This window comes from Coturnix japonica, chromosome 5 (assembly GCF_001577835.2).
Source record: "Coturnix japonica isolate 7356 chromosome 5, Coturnix japonica 2.1, whole genome shotgun sequence".
Taxonomy (NCBI): Eukaryota; Metazoa; Chordata; class Aves; order Galliformes; family Phasianidae; genus Coturnix; species Coturnix japonica.
The window spans coordinates 7,546,727-7,562,303 of NC_029520.1; the positions used below are offsets into that span (position 1 = coordinate 7,546,727).

Genomic DNA, 15,577 nt, shown 5'->3' on the forward strand with positions numbered 1-15,577 from the left:
AAGTGATAAGTGCATTATATTTTAAAAGGATTGTTATACGTTCTGTTAAACACAACGGCAGAGTTGAACCAGAACAGCCTTGGTGTAATGAGGAAATATTCATTTTGAGGCACAGACACAAAAAACAGAAAGGTTGGCTGCCCTACTTTCAGACATACCCAACTGCAGAAAAAATTCTAGAGAAATGAAAAATAACACTGATTTAACACCTCTTCCCCACTAGAGAAACAATCAAGTTAACAAAAGAAGACTAGACACATACTGCTAGCAGAGTAAAACTCTTACCTTTGAATTTCTAGCTACCACTGTTATGCAGTATGGCTTGGAGAAGTTTTCCACCTTGACAAGAAAGGACTTAGAGAAAACAAATCTCAAGAGTCCAACAGAAGAACCAGAACTATAGGATCATTTACTAAAAGCACTCATCAGCCTAAGGGCAGTAAGAAGAGAACTTTTCTTTAGGAGTGGCCCTATCAATATAAGGCCCTAATATCAGTTCAAATCAATTTATTTGTCCTGAATTGGACCACCTGTAGTTATTGTGAGGACAACAGGTTTCCCAGCTGTAAGAACAAGAGCCAGCTGCTTCCACTTCTCCAACCCCACCCTGAAACAGTTCTGAATCCCTTAATCTAGCATAAATATTATCTAGAGAAAATTTGGTGTTTGAGAAACGTTAGAACCAAGTACATTATACATTATTCTCACAATATTTGCTAGTTTTTTCTGCTCCCTAGTCAGACTTATCAGTAGTTTGTCTGTGTGTCTGGCTTTATGAGAAAGCAATGAAATGCTTGTGAAAATCTGAAGACAGTAAAAGCACAAGGCAGAAATGTATTTTTAAATATATTATAATGTTAGTTGCACCAAGATTAAAATAATAATAACCTACTTTCTACTCTGATGCTCTAGGTCAGATTTTATGGCACTCACTAGAATCTTTTATACGAGTAAATATGACACTCCTCCTTTATCGCTCACACCTGCCACCACAAAGTATTCTAAGCTATTAAGCCTCTATGAGCTTTTTCCTGGTATTAGTATGTTTGTCTGTCATTCAGCACAGAAAATGTACCTGCCTAAACGCTGTCAAGTCGGCTGTAATGTTGGTAGTACATGTATGTGAATATGAAAAAACTGTTCACTAAAAGCTAGTGGCATGTGTGAGCCATTAAGTTAATAATACTGTACAGACAGACATTCAAATCACAAAGCTGCTAAAGGGGAAGAAGCAAACAAAAAACAGCAATTATCAATAGCTCAGTGAAAATCAGCTGCAGGGAACTGTGGGAATGGGAACCCAGTGTGTTAATTCTAATATAGAATTCTGGCTCAATGGCAGTTAGTTTTGTGCTGCTAGCAAAATGGAGATTGGGGCAGGGGGACAATAAGAATACAACCAATTTTCCATCCTAATCATGTTTCTCAGTGTTGTCACTGTTTAGAGGCTGTCAAAAACACAGAGGAAGACTCTCCATAGAGCTGTACTACTCCTTTTGGTACCACATTCCCTCTTTGATGAGAAGTGCATTAACATTTTGTGGATTCACTGCTCTCTCATACTGTATATCCTCTCAAACAGAATAAAATACTTTCTAAAAGTGCCATTAGTCTAAAATACACAATCCTTGAATCTGTTCTATTGGAAAAGAGTAGCAATTTACCCATGCAAAAATAAACATGTTATTTCTAGAAATAAATTCATTTAGTTAATGAACATGACCATAAAACGTTACCGCCAGAACTAAGGTCAACTGAAAAAGTAGAACATGGAGTTATTAATACATTTATTTTCATATCTTTCAGTCACTGCCAGTATTTTTATCTTTTTCAGTAAAATGGACTTTGTAATCAGCACACTGTGGACAGTTTCAACTTAACAATAAATTCCTCTGATGAGAATTTTTTCCTTACAGTACAGTGAGAACAGCATGCAAAAGCTTTAAGTATCTACTAATTTGTACCTAATTCAGTTCTTTTTTTTGTTTTCCCTTCAGCCTAGGGGAGTTCAATTCACTTCTTGGTAACTTATTCTATGAATATCAAATATCCTGTAACAACTGCATTTAACAACAATGTTTGTGTTTCTGGAAAAAAAGAAAAAAGAAAAAAGAAAACACATACATTTTTAATCTAGGGCTCTAGCCCTGAGGTCTGGGTACAGCAATGACGATGTTACAAACTGTCTGGAACACTCTTAATAATACTCACAACAGGACAATCCTTCCTCCTCTTCCTGGTTAACCACTGTGAAGCACACGGGTTCAGCACTCCTTTAGGACTGAATGAATTATTCACATGGGATCGTTGAATAGATACAGGAGGAAAAAAAAAAAGACAACAATAGAACAGCTTACTCTCTTCTCTCAACACCACAGTGTCTGATACAGTCACGTCCTAACCAGCTCGTATAAGCAGCTGAGCATGACTAAATACAAGTGTCCAAAAAGTGCAACTCAAAAGGGGCTGTTTTTAGTTTGCCTACATTCACATCCCAATCAGAGAATACTAAGGGGATGACCTGTTCGTTCTGGATTTTGTTTTGCTTTTTTTTTCCAGGTATGTATTGGTTATAAAAGGCTGAAAACTGTTAATGATAAGATGCACAGCTATTATGTTATGAAGATACTGTGCGTGACTTCCAACAATGAGATGTTAAATAACAATTTTTTGATCACACACCGGCAAAGATTATGGCCATTTTTAAAAAATAAGCTGCAATAGTGCAGAAACAGCTCATAAAAATAATTCTTTTTCTTTCCTCTTTAATACCTCATATTTGTACATTTTTCCTCCGTGAGTTCTGAAAATCTGACGTAGTTCAGCAATGACTAGGTTTCCACTAATGGGATTTGGACAAGTATTCCGGCCCTTTCATCAGCAATAAGGAAACTGAATGTTCTCTGTTAATCAGCTCAGCGCAGTCATTATTTAACCTGCAGACAACGTATGGCAGCAAAGTTTAAATTTTCAACCTTGAGAAGTCAGCAGGCTTTGCTAACTGCTTGCTGAAGGCTGGCAGAAATCAGAAAGTCTTTGGAGAAAAAAATAAATACAGACCATAAAGAAGACAAACTTCTAGGAAGAAAAACATTCAGTAAATCTGACCAACAGTTAAGCCACAAATAAGGAAAAACGTTAGGCTGCATCTGAAATTATGGATATGGACTGCGCAGCATTACTCAGAAGAGGGATAACAGGAAAGGTTCTGAGATATCTATGAATTCTTCCAGGCTAAAGGAGCTGAAGACAACATCAATAGAGCAATATTGTATTAAATCCATCTCTTCTGCATATGCTTCACCATCAGTAAGAAGGAGAGGCATTAAAAGTATCTCAAGCAGCTCTGAGCTGCCAGAACATCTCCTTATTTTGTGCAGTTCATAAGACAGGCTGAACCAAAAAAGAAGTGAGAGAAGGATCAGTTCGCACCAGGTTGCAATGGGAGGCTGTCTTCCTCACCTCTGGTATAGCATGCAACTACAAGTACTTAGCTGGAGATAGAGATACATCCAGAGATACTGCCATTCAGAAACACTACTTGATACCGGTCAGTTGGAAAAAAATAAAAATAAAAATAAAAATAAAAATGCCAGAACAGCAAGATATATCATCCTACCTACAATGAGATGTTTAAATTCTACTACATTTGAATGCATAATCTTCATTTCAGCCTCCAGAAAGTATTTTGCTACCAGGCAACAACACAATTCTGTTTTGTGCAGTTGTATTTTATTCTCTAACAGAAACTACTGAAAATGAGACCTATACAATTCTCACACTATTAAAGAGACTAACTTCATTATGTAAAAAGATTCTGATTTGATTCTGGATAAAAAGTAGAGCTTGCTTTTGTATAAAGCAATGGGGCACACCACGTGGAAATACAAAGTAATCAGCACAGGCTGAGGGAGGAAGCATTCCTAATCAAATGTCAATTTATATTTCTGCAACAGAAGAAAGTAGCAGTGATAGCTATGTCTGGCCCTACTCAAAAGACACAGCAGTTTAATCAGAAGTGAAATAGCTAAATGAACTGCCTTTTAATTATTTATATTTTTCATCCTGTACATTTTGTGCAACTTCCTGGCTTTAAGGAAGTTTAGATTAGTGCTAAAATATTGGAAGGAAAACCTTCATAGAATCATGGTTTGGGCTGGAAGAGACCTTTAAGATCATACAGTTCCAGCCCCCTGCTATAGGCAGGGATGCCTCCCCTTAGACCAGCCCCATCATCCAGCCTGAATGCTTCCGAGGGGGAAGGCACCCACAACCCCACTGTGCAACCTGTTCCAGCATCTCACCACCCTAAAAGTAAAGAATTTGTTCCTAATATCTATTCTAAATCTATCCTCTTCCAGTCTGTAAACCATTTCCCCTTGTTCTGTCAATACATGCCCCTGTAAAAAGTCCTTCCCAAACTTTATGTTTAAGGAGCTGGGAAGCAACTTGGAAATTAAGTTTAAATATAAAATCATCGTTGATTTATACCTATGATTTCTTCTTGCTTAGTTATTCATCACCAGACCTCACTGCAAGTAACTCTCCCTTGAGAAGCAGTCTAACTATTGCATCCTTTATATTTACAAGTCAAAGAAAACCACACTCTCTCCACAAAACTCCAAGGCATGTCCAGAAAAAAATGGGACAATGTGGAGATGGCTGCAGAAGCCTCCACAAAAGCCCCAAAGCAGGCCAAGTGTGTGCCAGCTGTGACCCCAAGCATCCTGTCACCTGAGAACACAAGTCATATTTCAGCTTGCGGCAAAACCAGTTATTCAGGCTCTCGAGCAGAATAGTCTCTGTATGAACACATTTTGTGAATACATGTCATTTCTTATCTGTGAGAGAGTTTAGTGGAAGGAATATGCAGCCAGGGATACTCCATCCAAATGCAAGCTCAGTCAAAGTTCTGCCAAGTTATTTAAACTGCATTTTTGCTTCCTTTTAATACTGCCATTTATACCCACACTTCTCCGATTGTACAAGATTAGGCCACTAATATTACATGAGCCTCAAATATACACAGTCACAAAACCAATAAATAAATAAATAAATAAAATTGTCTGTGCTGAAAGTATATTTTGAAGTGATGAGAATACCAACACAGAGCTGAATAAACAAACACATACCTTTGCAAAAACCACACTGATTCAGTCATACCTCAGAGCAGACCCATAGCACATGCCATACTGGCATAAATCATACATACCTAGCAAAACTAGAATTCAACAGCAGTTCCCTGAGTAGAGAGGATTGTGCAGTGCATTTGTAAACAGGCTCATCAAATTCTTTTGGGGATCTATTTCACTGCTGAGAAATCAAGACAAGAAAAACAGTTTGCTGAAGGTCAAGCAGTATCAGAGGCCAAACTGGATTTCCAAACATCTCCACAAAACCACAGCTTGCATTCAGAAACTTTTCTTAGCCTGTAATATTGGACATGAATTCTGGCAGTTACCTCCGTCCCTTCTCCAACACAGGCAACTCAACCTTCCTTTCACTCCGTGCTTTTCCAGAAAAGGCGCAATTAGGAACATACTTATTACCAATGATTGGATGTAATTACCAGGTGAGATTACTTTCTACAAAAAAAAACCCCAACACCTCATTTCTTTAGTATGCCTGAATACAGTCAGCACAAAAAGTTTGTAGTTCAGTAATTCTAATTTTCTATCTGTAATGCAAATCAATACAATACAATACCCAAGTTAATCCTGCACGTTTTACTTGTCTTATTTGTGTTCCCCTTGAAGTGCATTCTCTCACCCTAATGCTAAAGCAGTCAAAACAACAAATGATGCAAGTCAGCTTTTAAGTGAATGGGGCACCTCTCCTCACAAATAGGGCGCCATATGGATTCCTGTCATGAATATGGGATTTCTTTTTAAAGTTACAGAGTGCTTTCAGCATTTAATGGCTAGTGCTGCTGCCCTTCAGGTTCCCTTTGTAGTTTGTACCCCAGGGACACAGAGCTCTATGCATTACCAACTTTTCCCTTATTTTTCACCCCCCATTATCAATCTGTGTAAATAAGATGCACAGCATCCGCTAGTTAATAAACAAACTCTCACTTTGATTACACTTTCAGTTTCCAAGCACAGAGCTGACTAACCACAAAGAATAAATGTGTTTGGGGTTTCAGTGCTGGCCTTGGAAGATTGTTCACAAATACATGATTCATATCCGATTCTGAACATTAACACTTTCCTCATGACTCATACATGCAGTTAAACAATAAAACAGAGCGCTTATTGAAGTTTTGTTTAACGTGTATGAAGGATCTAGTATTAATATTTTTAAATTTAATTGTTTAACAATGTCAATCCTATTATTAGCTTCAAGGAGGGGATGTTTCCACTTCTATCTTGAAATAAATACATGCTTTTGAATTTACTCTGGCTTATATTAAGAATCTGTCAGCAGTAGCTCAGAAAACAAATAACAAAAAGCCATTAAACTCTGCACGAAGCAAGAGTACATACCTTACCAATGTGACCATAGTACATTATCCAAATCGGTAGAAGATGATTGTCCTGCATCTTTCATTCTATAGAACACTGTATATAATATGCTGATCAACACATCGTTTCCTCACATTGTTTTCCTCTACAGAGTGAAGGATAAAAGGGGGAATACAGCCTCCCTCACACAATAGAGACTTGAGTTGTTCTATCTGGTCCCTGCATATTAGGATACAATTCCCGGATAAATTATAACCAATGACTGGCAAATCCAAAATGTGTAAGAATATAAGTTTGGCTAAAAAAAAAACCCTGGGGGATTATTTTTTAAACTTTACTCTTTGCAATTCAGTTTTCTTTTAAGGTTTGCTAAATCACTATAATTGGGTACTATTTGCAGTTCCATTGCAAAAAAATCAGCTCCAGCTCCATGTGCAGGAACCATGAAAGTGCAAAGCAGAGCTTTAAGAGTCATACTGTATCTCAGATATATGTTCAGGTAGAACATGACATATAGATCTCCATTTCAAAATTCCAGGATCATTGTTATCTTGGGACACACGCCTGTCTTGAGTCTGTTTTCTGTTTCCTCTATGCAGCTTTCAAAACAGTTTTGACCAATTTTCTCCTATCTCTATACAAGCCACTTCTAAATAACCACAGAAGTAAGCATTCTGCTACAGACAGAGTTTTTCACTTTATTACAGAGAGCTTTTCCAAAGGATAAATTCTTCCAAAATATTAAAGAAAAAATTCACGTAAAACACTGGTGACACAGGAACCTATTCTGCATATTTTTGTTGTATCATCAACCCATCAAGGAATGATTAAGAATCTCCCAGGTTTCATTCTAACCCCACTGAATTTACTCACAAACTACTCACCCTATAGATTCAAGGCTGGCCTTGAATTCAGATGTTGGTTCTATCATGCGAAAGCTTTCTGCCTGCCCACTAACACTGTGTAATTTCTGAACATTTCCTAACAATTCACATTCCTCACCAGTTGTAGAGATGTGGTCTTAGACCCACTGCCTTCAGAAGCTGACCTTGTAGAGGTAGATTCAGTGATTTGCTGGTGTTGACAAAGCCTTTCTGTCGCTGCTGTTGGCCTCACATCTGTGCGCAGTTTCAGCATGGCTGAGCAAGGACAGAAAATAAGGGGGAGTTACTCACAAGCAGACACAAGTATCAGTCACTGCACCCACATGGCTAATAAAACAATTCCCAAATATTACACTGTAGTTGAAATAAAGTTAATGCTTATGTCCTGTCCAAATAGCAGGCAGAAATCAGACAGTACTGATATACGAGGGTGAAGCTGCATCCAAAGAGCAGGCAGAATACTGAAAATGTTGATATACAAAGATGAAACACTGTTCCCAGTTTTCCACTCAGGCTTTCAAAGAAGCAGAGGAGAAGTTAACAGTGGAAGACTTATGTGTTTGCTGTGGGACTCAAACTTGCTTCCAGTAACCGCATTTTTTTTTTCATCAAAACACCAAAATGGCCTCATCCAAGGCAGATTTTGTGTTGACACCTCAGGCAGGCAAGCAGGAAGGCTGCAAGGCCCTGCTTGTAGGCTGCAGCCTCAGGAAGCATCTCTGGCTTACCTACCCTCCTGCCCAGCCTGGCACGGCACCCATCTTAGGCCCCATACTGCCCTAATGGCAGGCTTGGTGTGTTTCTCAGTGCTCCAGATTGCCTATGAAATACAAACTAGCAGCAGGTTTAACCACGCAGCTCTTATCTCAGCACCAGATGACTGAAAAAACTGAAAGGAAATATGAGCAGGGGAAACGTTTCTTCATGTTTTTGTGTGACGCTTGTTGCTAGGAAAAATATTTCCTTAGTATCTCTATGGGCTCTGCTAGTCAGCATCAGTGGAGCTCTGCTGGTTGCCAGAGAGTACAAAACACTGCAAATGTCAGAAAAAAAATAAAAATAAAAATAAAAGGAAGAAGTAAAGCTTTAAGAATGTGCCCCTTAATGAATGTCCATCTCCTCAGCACTGCTCTTCACATGGTCAATAAACAGACACGCATCTGCTTTCCTGGCTGGGACAACTCTTGAGAGCTTCTTCCCAATGTATTTTGTCTAAGGAATTATATTTTTGGGCCTGTTCTTTAAAAAGCTTGAAGGCAATTATTTGTATAATGGTAGCACATGGTGGATCACAGCCTGAGTGCGGAGTGAATGAGCAAGCTGAGGCCTCAAGAAGCCTACATTTTAGACTGGCAAAAGAGAAAGGGAGAGAAGGGAAAGTGAGGGCAGAACAGCTCATCCCTAATTGCAGAGATGGAGCCCTGATCTACCTCACAGCTCTTGTGCCTCTGGTGGCACTTCTGGTCGTAAGCAGTACCAGATGCCCTGGGGAAGAAGGCTGAAAAAATTCCTGGTCTGGATACCCCCTGTGTGGATCTGAACCCCACCTCCTATTTCAGCAGAATATTGAGGCTTTCTGCATATTCACAGAGCTGAGACTAATGATGGCATCACTATGTTTCAGCTCATCTAGAGGCGAAAGGATAACTCATTTCCTAGGGCAATCATACACCAGTCTTTTTGCTCACAGCTGGGACTAATGATGGTGATGAAGGGTTGGGGGATGGAGAGTTGGGAGCTGGTTATCTCTGAACTTGCTGCATGCTGGCCACAGCACAACAACTGAGAATATATATATATTATTTTGAGCTGGATATTTAGCTTCCATTAAATGGTTTCCAGTCCCCACTGATCATCGTCCAAAACGTCTTGTGGCTGCTCCCATCACTGACCACTGAAAGTTCTCACATGTTGCTATTTTCATTTTAAGTTCTTCACAATAAAATGGTCTTCCCCAGTCTCTTTGCATTGTTTTATAAGCCATTTGGTTTTAAGTAAGATGCTTTTTTGCCAGAAAAAAAGAGCAAGACTTTGTCTGAATACAAATCCCATGCCCAGCACTGTGCTGACATTTGTGCACAGAGACGCTCTTTCCAGTTTATTCTATTGTGCTTTTCTTTTTCTTTTTCCTTTTTTTAATAGTTCAGTGGAAAGTTTGGATGGTTCCAGGCAAGTAGGCAAGTATCCTTTAACATCGCAACAACAGAAATAGCCTAAAAAACAAAAAAAACCAGAAAGACATCTCAGTGCTGCCAAGGGAATTATGAGCTGTTGGTTTCTTACTTTTGCCTTTTTTAATGATAAAAATAATAATAATAATAAAGAAGAAATATGAATTCAGAATATGAAAGCAAATGACAACTTCTGTTATTTGAGTCACCTTTCTTTAAGTTTAGACTCTAACAGTCAGGACTGGAGAGTGGCACCTGGTACAGCAGGTACCAAAGACTGTGAGGCCCATTAGTCACAGCATGATGACAGATGGGCTTCTGAGCCCTTGCAGATGTCCGGGGGTCTGAGAATCCGAGAGCATTTAAAAATCTGAATATCTCTATTGATCTGAATTTCCGCAAGCAAACTAGTTGCAAAGTTGTTACCTGAGCAAACAGGGTTTGCCCCGCAACGTCCCCAGGTAAATGCCTGGAGCCCTAATCTATGGCGCCATCTAGCTCCCACAAAAGGAATATTCGACATAGCTCTTTTTTCCACATTATTATGACTCAAACTTTATCTAATATTTTGCACAGAACCACGAAAGATGATAACGAGTAAAAATGTTTGCTATTGTTCTCACTTCTTGGCCTTCTGGGAGCAAAGAAAACTGGAGCATGACAAATAGACCTCACTTACTCTCTGCTTACAAGGGCTTGAAGAAACCCAAAGTCTCTCCTGTATCTCTTTGTGGATCTTTTTTTTACTCCAGGAGAGGCAAGTGGCTTGACCCAAACATATGCAGAAAACCATTGTATGTACATAAGGCTCTGCTCACTTTTTCTTCCACAAGTAACTCTTCTATGCTCTGTCTTTGCATCACAGCTCTGGCCCACCAGATCTACCACCTAGTGAAGAGCAAAGGCCAGTGTGAGTTGTTTCAGCAGAAGTGCAGGAAAATCTGTGCAACAGAGCTTTGATTTCTACTAATTATTTGTAACATGCGGAGCATATATAGTTTATATACATATACTTTATTTCTAATGATATTCATCATGGTGAAACAAAACATTTTCCAGCTAAATGGAACAAATAATTGGCACATTTGAGATATAGGAGGAGTCAGGTTGGTTTCATGTAAGAAAACAAAATCTGGAAGCTGTCTACTTCTGCTGTCCGAGCATTTGAAAATCTTTCATTCTCTGTGCTCTCAGCCTTCTGTGGATTGCTAAATAGGAAGACCTCAACAGCTTTCAGCAGAAATTATAAGACACAGAGATTCCAAACCAGAGAGAACAGTGGCTGAAATTGCACAAGCCAGGAAATACTTGAAAGCAGGTAGACAACAACAGTACAATCCCAGGTAACATGCAAGCGAAAGATCAAATTTAAAACTCCAACTCAAGCCTGCAGGACATTTGCCAACACGCAAGTTAGGCTCCAGTGATGTATGGAATATATTTACTCTGAGTCTACACTCTGCTGTATGCCAGAAGCTTTTAAACCATCTTTACAAATATGTTCCCATCTTTTGCCAACTGAATATACAGTCTTTTTCCCTCACGTTGGTATCTACAGCTCTCCTTAGTAACTTCATAGTTTCTGTGGCTGTGACTACTCATATATTCTCAAATATTGTTCTGAAATGCACCAAACTTATCTGTTCTCTTTAGGGGGAAAAAAGCACGTATTATTTGCATTATTTGCACATACCTTCAATCAAAACATAATAATAATATTAAAGTTATTTTTAAAGCTTCACTGTTCACTAATCAGTGCTAGCAATATGGATTGGCAGCCATTCTGTTCTGCATTTTTCTTCAATTAATTGCTTCTCTACCCTCTTCTGTCTCCACTAATCCAATGTGACCCTTCCTCCTGCCACGTATCTGCCACGCTTTGTTTCTTCAACAGCAGTGACTTTCATAAACTTGGGCTAATTTCTCTGCTGTAACCCTTGTAACATTATACATAACTCCTTTATATTTTCCTAGGTCTTACGAGACATCTATTTTTCTGCAACTACTCTCCTGTAGACACGGATTTTTATAGCTGTGGCCATTCCTCCAAGTTTCAGTTCTATTCTGAAATGGAGTTGTTCATGCACTTGAAACAGACATTCTCAATCCATAATATTCCATTCTATTTCCAGACTAGAAAGCAGTCTCAAACTCAGAATGTTGACAAAGACAGCAATGTTGCTGGCATAACCCTAATATTCTTTTGGTCTTCCCCTATACCCTCACTTCATTGTTTCTAACCCTTTATAGATAAAAACAAAAAAAAACAAAAACAAAAAAACAAACAAACAAAAAAAAACAAACAAACAAACCAAAAACGGCTGTTGTGTGAAATGCAGGCTGTTCTCTGTGTCTTTAAGGAATGACACTCGATAGCACAGGTCAAGGCTGAAAGGACGTGAACCACAACCAAGTGTCTCAGTCTTCATTCAGATGTTAGCCTGTGTCATAGCAGGAGGAAATTTAACACTAAGGGCTACCTAGCACAGCCATGGGATGTTGATTCCATATGAAATAGCAGATTCAAGGAGAACGGATAAGTAGGTTTATCACATTCTGTTTAACACATTTAGTTCAGGCACGTACTGGCCTAGTGCTTGTCAACGTTCAGATTCTAGTGTTTGCCAAAACCACGTAGAGAGGATTACTCCTTTTCTGAGTATCTCAGTTGTACACAAAGTAAAAAGTAAAATTAAAAACAATGGCTTTTGCTAAGGAATGCAGGAAATGTGTTGCATTTTCATTGCAACCACATGAAAGCAGAACTGCTGTGGAAATAAAATAGTTCCAAATACAATGAACTTGCTGACTCAGTTGATCCAGATGAAAAAAATACAAGTCAGCAATTTAAGCAGCAGCAGTACCCACTGTACTGTATCTGCAATACTGATGTAATGTGCATTGCAACATCATATTTCCCTGAATATAGAACTTGTGAGTTTGATGAGCTGCAGCTTTTAGAAGAAGCTTTGGATTTGCTGCAAATTACATAAGAGAGTTTTCATTTACAGCTTAGATTGTCAGATGCTGGACCCACCCAACTTCTTAAGGAACAGGACTTTAAAAGCAAACAGTTTAGTCCAGTTTTTTTCTGACCTTAATCTGAAGCACATATCAAATTCTAGATAAGCCTAGGTCTTGCCAATTCTCCTAATGTACCCAGAATTATTGCCATTATGGCATTTTCTATTCAGAACAGCTTATGCAAATCATTTCATATTGTCATATGCAAATGATTTAATCCATTTTTGCTCTTTGATATTTTTATGAACAACTGATAGGCAAAATATTTTAATAAAAGTGGGCACATCTTCAAGCCATTCCAAATTTTTCACTTAATTTTATACTTCTAAAACGTCCATAAGAAATCAGTAGCAGCTGCCTCTTACACAGCAGAGATCTATTCCAAGTGTAAAAACCACCTAGAATGTATGATTTTAAACAAGGAACTGGTACTCTACATCTATGTTAGGTGAGAGAAGAAAGTAACAGAACACAGGGAATGGGATATGAATCAGCCTGGTGATTGGTTAAGGATTCTTTGTTGCAACTGCTAACTTCAGGATAACACAAGAAACCTTTATCATTCTTCAGAAGTGGATGTTGAGTCCAGAAAGTGTTCAGCACATGGAAGCATCACCATGAGGAGCAAGAGAACACCAAGAAGGCAAGTAACAGCAGATTACATTCTAAGATACAAGAAAGACAGCTAGACAGAAAGTGAACAAGTAGAAAGGGCACAAAAAGCAAAAGCTTCTCCTTTTGTCTGGTTTATGTGACTCTCTTTTTCTTCCTCATTCATTTTATCTATTTATTTGTTTTGTAGAAAGATTGTAAAATAGGTGAACATGTCTGTGAAAGGACAATAGATGAATAGAGAATTGCAGAATAAGAGCACCTGCCTTAGAATATTGTATTTATGCACCCCTGAAGAAACACACACCTCTATTTGGAAGCTCGATAAAAAGGAAGCATGACATTATATAACTGACTTACAGACAATACTACTATAACCCGTTTTAAGGAAGGTGATTTTATTTAAAATGCGAGTAAAATAATAGAGATCCTTTCCTCTTTTGCACACTATGTGTAGCAACTGTAAAGTATAAAGTGTCCACAAACTGTATACAGAAAACTAACTGAGAACTAACTGTTACTGAGTACTCCATGCACAGGCAAATATTTCCTCATAGTATCACTGCTCTGCTAGTACTCTACAAGACAAGAAGTACCAATGTACTTTGAAAAAGAATGCTACATAATATCCAAATCCACTTTTAAGGAAAGTTATGCTTATGCTAACATAGTGCCTCTTGCCTTTGTTTTCCTGGAAAACTACCATGAGTACATGACTAGTTTGATTGCACTCATTGAAAGTCAACTTTTATAATTGTGCCCACTCTCTATGAAGAATATTTCTTGGTACTAGATACTAACATTTTGCTTTTCTATTAAGAGTTCAGAAACATGCCAGGAGAGCCATGATTCTAACTGGCAAAAATACACATCGAGTTGTTGCAATATATCACTCATGAACAGCTGACAGACCAAGTATTATGTGCAGAGGCAATGCAGCCATGCAATTAGACTCAGGACGCCTGTGGTCTCTGTGAAGGGAATGGAGCGTTCGTCAGAAGAAGATGAGAATCAGCAGCAGAATTACTCATGGTTGAGGAGTTCTCCAGCTGCAGTTATGATTTACACACTGTTCTTTATATAGCTTGACTAGTCATTTCCCCTCACTTTCACTGAAGAAAACATCACCAAGCAAGTGGTTTTCTGTAATAGTGATATCTATTATTTCTGATATAGTTATTTTTATTTGAAATCTAAGAAAAAACTGCGCTCAAACTGTGTTTCTCTTAAAATGCTGAAGACAAAATTGAAATGTCGCACAGTTCTAATTCTTTGCATGACTGTGACCTTGCCTTCAAGCTCTGAAATACCAGGTAATTTAAGCTAAAAGTGGCTTTAAGAGAAAAAGAAAAAAAAAAAAAAAAAGAGTGAAACGAGAATACATTAATTCAAGTGACATTTAGGTCAGTACAATCTTTGCTTCACTCAGAAGAAACCAATTTAAAGTCCAAGAAAGCAATAAACTTGAGTGGCAAAAGGCAGCTCCAAACTGGTTCCCTGAAAGTAAAGAGAGAAATCACTGCACCATGGTTCCTCTTTCTTCTCATTTCAAGAAACAGATGGAAGACTGAGACACTTGTAAAATTCTTATTTACTTATTTTTCACACAACAGCTACCTTCATCTGATGTTGCAGTATGGACCACTAGCACGTTTTTTGTTCTTGCTTCTGTCCTTAAACGGCCCAAGTGAGTTATCTTCTGATACTGAGTGACTGCATTTAATTTACATAGATCACAATTTTGCACCTGAAATTCATTTTCATAAGCAAAATCAAGAAGCTGTTGACTTGCATTTTGCTTTGTTTCTTCACAGGTTAATTTGCCTTAGCTGGAGACAGCTCACCCATCCTGATATGGTACCTGCATGAATAGAAGAAAAGTAATGAAAGAATTCCTGTGGTTTGGGTCAGTAAATAAAGCAGAAAGTCTTTCTGGTGGTTGTGGTTTCTGTACTTAACAATGTGCTGTCTATCCTTGCTATTACAGATCTTAGTTGAGTCTTCTATAAACTAAACTCTATTCCTGAAAGATATGTATACATACTTTCAGTCAGTTAAATGGCTGTGAAGATGGTGGAATTCACAGAACATTTTGGCATGTAACCAAAACTTGTGGTGTTATGTCCATAGAAGATCTGGCCAGGTTCTGTAATTAGATCATGGATTTTGAGCTGTCACACAAAATTATTTCTAGCAGTGCATTTGTACAATGCATACACCTGTAACTCTGCGTTCTTAAACAGGTGGAAGCATTCAGAAACTCCTTTCAGCAGGGATTGTTTCTGAGAGATCTCCTGGTGTGAGAAAAGCAGAAGAATATGGGAATGACCATTAAACGGTGGCCTGAATATTTGCATTTTGGATTCCTGGAACAAAATCTGTGTTAGCAGAGTTTAAACCATTGCAAATCTTACTTGAATTC

The 15,577-nt window shown here is 38.3% G+C and overlaps 1 long non-coding RNA gene across 18 annotated transcripts in view; it reads right to left on the reverse strand.

Moving 5' to 3' along the window:
* Window positions 1–15,577, reverse strand: part of LOC107314431 — a 301,532-nt gene that overhangs the window by 261,713 nt on the left and 24,242 nt on the right. For 5 of the 18 annotated variants that reach the window (XR_004307622.1, XR_004307616.1, XR_004307632.1 and 2 more), the window contains 5 exons: window positions 14,773–15,016; window positions 10,199–10,407; window positions 7,467–9,561; window positions 5,213–5,313; window positions 2,212–2,281 (listed from right to left, as the gene is read on the reverse strand). This is a non-coding gene — a long non-coding RNA (uncharacterized LOC107314431). Of the gene's footprint in view, window positions 1–2,124; window positions 2,282–5,212; window positions 5,314–7,466; window positions 9,562–10,198; window positions 10,408–14,772; window positions 15,017–15,577 lie in introns of all 18 variants that reach the window. The other 13 variants (XR_004307629.1, XR_004307620.1, XR_004307631.1 and 10 more) reach the window with 11 other exon arrangements.